Here is a 6,471-nt window from a genome sequence, read left to right as displayed (position 1 = left end):
GGTCTGTCAGAAGGGAGCATAAAAGTCATTCTTGGCCAGAGTTAATTTGCTGTTGTATTTCTTCCTGTCATGCTGCTGGTCTGTCTGCATCATAATGATGTAGGGCACACAATGTTCTCACACAAATACCATAATGTGGCAACAAAAGCTCCCACAGAATCCGCTTTTCATTAATGAAGTTGTCTCAACACAGTGGAGTATTAAGGCTAAGCTGTGTGAAAACCTCCCTACTCACGGGATAGAAATGGTCATTAAGGCAAAACTTTGCCATTGTGAAAGAAAGAAAAAGAAAGAAAGGAAAGAAAAAAGACAAAAAAGACAAGCTTTGCTAATGTATGCCAGAAGCAGGCAGGCCTAAGGCAGAGGATGACAAAGCACCCAGCTTCAAAGTGTGTATTGTGCTTGTGCTGCTAGTCCTTTGAAGCCTGGCATCAAACTACTCTAAATGGAACCAGCAAAGCTTCTGCCATTGATCTCAACAGCAAATGTTTGTGTTTCATGGTCAATTTGTTTAGCCCTCAAAGACTTTTAGTAATGTTGTCATTAAATAGACAGTCTCTTGATGATAAAACTAATTTTCCATATGAATAATCATATCCTAAACATTACAGAATCACCATCTCAATGTGATGGCTGGAGTCTGTAGTGTACCTTTAGTAGCTGGCTATCATTATGCAAAGTGTTATGGAGGTCACAAGTCAGAAATCAACCAACTAATGTTCAAAATAATAAATATATGCCAGTGTTTACTGGACCATGGGATAGCTAGTACCACCAAGGCATTCATATTTATCTTGCTAATGGATATCTCTAAAATGGTTTTCTTTTGACAATTTGGTTCCATGTAAGAGGTAGATCCAATCCAAGTATCTGTGGGTTAGTGGGAGGGAGGTCTTGGTAACTACAAGCCAGGTTTGGAAACAGATGACAGCAGCTGTGGAAGTATATTGCCTATGGGTGAGGCCACATGACACATACACCCAAAGTTCTTGACACTTTCCAGAATACTTTTAAGTCATATACAAACTGTAGCTCTACTTTTTCATGTATGAACTTCAGCCACTACTTAACAGATGAGGACATTGTGACAGAATCATAAATCACCCAATATCAAATATGAGGGATGTGACAGAGCTGGGGACAGACTACATCCCTCCTGTTTTCTACTCCTTCCCCAACAACAACTGTGTGGCTATTGCTTCTCATTTAACAAGTTCATGAAAGCAAATTCTTGTCTTCCTTCTGCTTCTACATACATGTAATATATGTATAAGTGCTACAGTCAACTATTTATTGGGCTGCAGGTACCAAGTAGCACAGTGGTGCAAATGGAAGAATGCTGGACCAATAGGTAGGAAATAGGAAGGATTTCTTGCCTCCATCAGTAAGTAACTCTGCCATATCAGATTGCATTGATATCTATTGGTTGCAATGTCTACATCTACAGAAAGGGCTGTGTTTGATTCCATGAAGTGTATTTCATCTTTAGGATGTCGAAACCCTAGGTGGTTGGACATGGGCTAAACATATCTTCCAGCCACAGCTCCCAACTATATCTCCCTCTGAAATAGATTATTACCACAATCACATACATAATAATTAAATGTTGTGATGGTCTGTAGATGCTTGCCCCTGGCAGTGGTACTATGAAGAGGTATAGTCTTGTTGAAGTAGGTGTGTCACTATGAGTGTGAACTTAAGACCCTCATCCTAGCTGCCTGGAATTTAGTCTTTTCATAGCAGCTTTCAGATGAAGAAGTAGAACTCTCAGCTCTGCCTGCACCATGGCTGCCTGGATGCTGCCATTCTTCTGCCTTGTGATAATGGACTGAACCTCTGAACCTGTAGGCCAGGCCCAATTAAATGTCCTTATAAGAATTGCCTCAGTCATGGTGTCTGTTCACAGAAGTAAAAACCTAACTAAGACAGATAATAATTTCTAATCTACTGTTTTAGTTATTAGTTAAATTAGTAATTAATTGCCAATACTAATTTTTAATGTCCCAGTATTTTTAAAATACTAGCAACAGTACTAAAATATCTCATTTAATTATTTGCTGTAGGAAAAAAAATTGTGAAAACTTCTCAAAAAAGTTGACTACCAATTGCTTCAGAATTACACACATTACTCTTTTTTAAAGTTAAATTGTCAAAAATTAAAATTTGATTATACAAATTTCCCCACATCCCTTCTTCCTTCCAATCCTTCCTACGTACCCATGCTGGAAGTCATGACTTCTTTTTCATTGATTGTTATTGTTATACACACACACACACACACACACACACACACACCAATAATACAGCATATATATGCAACAATGACAAATGTTTATATGTGACTAAAAATATACAACACAATTAGTCTATTTAGTTTTTCCTGTATGTATATGATACATATGTGTATGTATATGAAAGTCATATACATAATGACCACTTTATATTAGATAACAAATTATGGTGCTCATTATTGAGATGACTATTTGTCTCTCAACATTCCTTTCCTTATTTGCCTATAGGTTTTTTTTTTTTTTTAATGCATGGAGCCCCGTGAAATTCCCCCTTTCATGTTAGCATGTCTGTTGGAATTTTCCTTGTTCAGGTCTTGTTTAGGCAAATCTATCGTTGAAGTACCATGGATATTGTCATTTCTAGGAGACTTAATTTCACATCAGGTTTCCTGGTCTCCTGGCACCACTCTTTCTTGATATTCCCTGAACCTTAGGTATGGCAATTGTATTATAGATGTATCCATTGTAGATGGGTGCCCCACAAACGCATATTCTCTACATGTGATTTTTCTGTACTGGTCTCTGGCTATTGTAAAGAAAAGTTTTTCTTGATAAGGGGTGAGAGCGACAGTTACCTATGGGTACAAGAATATTTAAATGTAGTTAGGAATTACCCTGGTTCAGTGAAGTGATGGCAGTTGGTTCTCCTCTAAGTTACAAGACCTCACTAGTCATGGAAGGTTGGCTAGGTTTCTAGTACCAGACATGACTTCTCTCCTGCTGAGTAGGTCTTTAAGTCCAATTTGACTGCTGTTGGTTACTGCTAACATATGAGTTCCCTTAGGGGTTATCATGGCATATTGGTCATTGTTGTGGTTTGTAGGTGTCATAGCTGGGGAAGACAGTTGGTTGCTTCCCCTTTTGGAAGTTTGCATAGCATCTTCCAGCACTATGAAAGCTAATTCCCAGAGAGGAGACATGTAGGCTACCAAGTCAGATTCATCTCAGATCCTCTGGATTATGTGTCTGAGTCCACAGTGTCTTCAACAATAGGGACCTGCCTGCTGTCAACCTCTAGATGACAACAACCAAGGGCAATAACAATAGCCTGTATTGTTTTGAGAGTCTCTTGGACTCTCCTGTTGAATACTTTAAAAGGTTGTTTCTCATGGCTGGCATTAAGATTATTGTTAGATCGTTATTTTATCTTGGGAGGAGTGTTGTCAGCCTAAAAGGAATGACTTTAATTACATTACATGTATATGTAAATGGAACAATTATAAGTATTACATTTATTTTAAGTAAATAAATACTAATTTGATTCTTTATCTCTTCAGACATTCTTGGAGTTATTTTTCCTGTCTTTCTTCTCTCCTTATGTATTGACATCTTTCCCCCTCCCCCAATTAAAATCTTCCCTTTTGTTTTTCCCATTTTGCTTTCTCAAAAAGAGTTTGAAGTGAACAGATAAAATTTGGACATATGAAAAATATCTTAATTCTCATTAAGGGTAAAAATATGTTTATATTTATTTTCAATCTTTAAGTTTGGGCATTTTAGCTACGTTCTGCACATATTTTATTTTTAAAAATTGGACATAGTATTACCTGAGAACCCAGCTATACTATCCTTAGGCATATACCCAGATGTTCCAACATATAGCAAGGACACATGCTCTACTATGTTCATAGCAGCCTTATTTATAACAGCTAGAAGCTGGAAAGAACCCAGATGTCCTTCAACAGAGGAATGGATACAGAAAATGTGGTACATTTACACAATGGAGTACTACTCAGCTATTAAAAACAATGAATTAATGAAATTCTTAGGCAAATGGATGGAACTAGAAAATATCATCTTGAGTGAGATAACCCAATCACAAAAGAACACACATGGTATGCAGTCACTGATAAGTGGATATTAGCCCAAATACTTGGAATACCCAAGATATAACTCACAGACCATATGAAGCTCAAGAAGAAGGGAGACCAAAGTGTGGGTGCTTTGGTCCTTCTTAGAAAGGGGAAGAAAATACTCATGGGAGCAAATACAGAGACAAAGTGTGGAGCAGAGACTGAAGGAAAGGCCATCCAATGACTGCCCCACCTGGGGATCCATCCCATATACAGTCAGCAAACCCAAACACTATTGTGGATGCCAAGAAGTGCATGCTGACAGGAGCCTGATACAGCTGTCTCCTGATAGGCTCTGACAGAGCCTGACAAATACAGAGGAGGATGCTTGCAGCCAAGAATTGGACTGATCATGGGATTCCTAATAGGGTTCCCCAGTAGGGGAGTTAGAGAAAGGACTGAAGGAGATGAAGGGGTTGCAACTCCACAATAAGAACACTTATATTTACTAACCAACCCTCCCCCCTGAGCTCTCAGGAACTAATCCACAAACCAAGGAGGGACATAAAAGGACCCATGGCTCCAGCTGCATATGTAGCAGAGAATGGCCTTGTCAGGCATCAATGGGAGGAGAGGCCTTTAGTCCTGTGAAGACTCAATGCTCCAGTGTAGGGGAATTTGAGGGTGGGATGTGGGAGTGGGTGAGTGGATGGGGAAATACACTCATAGAAGCAGAGGAGAAGATAGGGGACTTGGGGGAACTGGGAAATGAGATAACATTTGAAATGTAAATAAAGATAATATCCAATAATTTTTTTAAAAAAATAAAATTCTGTGTGTATGAGTGTTTGAATACATGTATGGTTGCATAGTTGTGCCTTTCTGGTACTTGCAGAGGTCAGAAAAGGGTATGCGATCCTCTGGAACTGTAGTTACAGGTGGTTATAAGCAATTACCTTGGTTCTGTGAAGCAAACCTAGGTCCTCTGGAAGAGCAGCCAGTCCTCTTAGCCACTGAGCTCTCTCCTGAGCCCTTGCCCACACTTAACTGTTATAGATCTGTCTTCCACTGCATGTGATTCAATTTCTACCTGCTTAGTTTCACTGCCCATTAAGAGATCATGGTTTTTTTCTTCTTCTATTGTTATTTTCTATCACTATTCATGTTACTACTGGATATTCTTTTTTAATAGGGAAGCCAAGAGAGAAATTTCAGATGGATCTTGTTGTCCTGCCCCAGGCATTTCCTATGTCCATATGATAATCACCTGTAAATGTCACTGAAAATGTTCTCATTATTCACCTGCCAGATGTTTTGAAGCAACATGTTTACAGTAAGATTAGGAAATATTTATTTTGTGACATTTTTGGGACAGTGACTCAATATTTCACACTTTTAAGATTCTTTAACAAGTCAATATACTAGAAAAGCTCTATGAAGTTGAACTTTTGTTTTTTTTTCTGTTTTCATAAGAATGTGAAGGTAAACCACTTAGAAAATCTGATACCAGTCTTACTCTATTAGTGACTCTGATTTCTTTGAAATTGTAACTGTCTGGGTATTTCTTCCACTCAGATTGTCTTTTCCTACTCTCATGAGAGTACACTGCCAGTGGTTTGGATGAATTCTACAATGGTCCAGCTATACCCCCAGTCAGCAGTGTTGCTGGCTGTGGAATCTTTCAGTGGTAAAACTTACTGAGAAAAGTTAGGATTCTGTGGACATATGATGGAAAGAGACATTGGCATCCTAGCTTTCTATCTCTTTTTGTCTTTCTAACCACTATGAAGTGAAGAGGCTATTCCACCAAGTGTTACTCCCACAACACTCTGCCCTCTTACAAGACCTAAATCAGTGAGTTCCACATACAATGGACAGAAACTTCCAAACCCTGGAGCCTAAGGCAGCCTTTCCTCTTCTCTGGTTGATTACCGCAGTCATTTGGTTACAGTGACTCAAAACTAACTAGCATAGGTAGCTTTCTGTTACAATCACACTATAGAGGAAATTTATCAAAAGACAAGACATATGAGCTCACAGTTTGGAGGATTTGGTCAGCTCTTAGGACTACAAACAAACAGCACATCTTGGCAGGAACACTAGACAGAGCTAAATAACACACCTCATCCTCCAGAAAGCCAAAGATAAGAAGCCAAGGAGGAAGGCCCATAAATTATCTAACAAATATAAACAAATATATACTCAGCTTTTGAGTATGATGGAGGACAGATTGGAAACCTTGTCACTGAAACAGAGTTTGAGAAAATAGTAAAGATAAGACCCAAGATGCTCTCACACACCAAGAGCTAAGGTCTCTAAGTGAACTTACTAAGGTGGAGGAGTCCTTGGTGGAGAAGAGAGCAGACAGGTGGTAGTAATAGCCCAGC

This window comes from Grammomys surdaster, unplaced genomic scaffold (genome assembly GCF_004785775.1).
Source record: "Grammomys surdaster isolate TR1022 unplaced genomic scaffold, NIH_TR_1.0 194, whole genome shotgun sequence".
Taxonomy (NCBI): Eukaryota; Metazoa; Chordata; class Mammalia; order Rodentia; family Muridae; genus Grammomys; species Grammomys surdaster.
Note: the sequence above shows the minus strand (reverse complement) of the source record.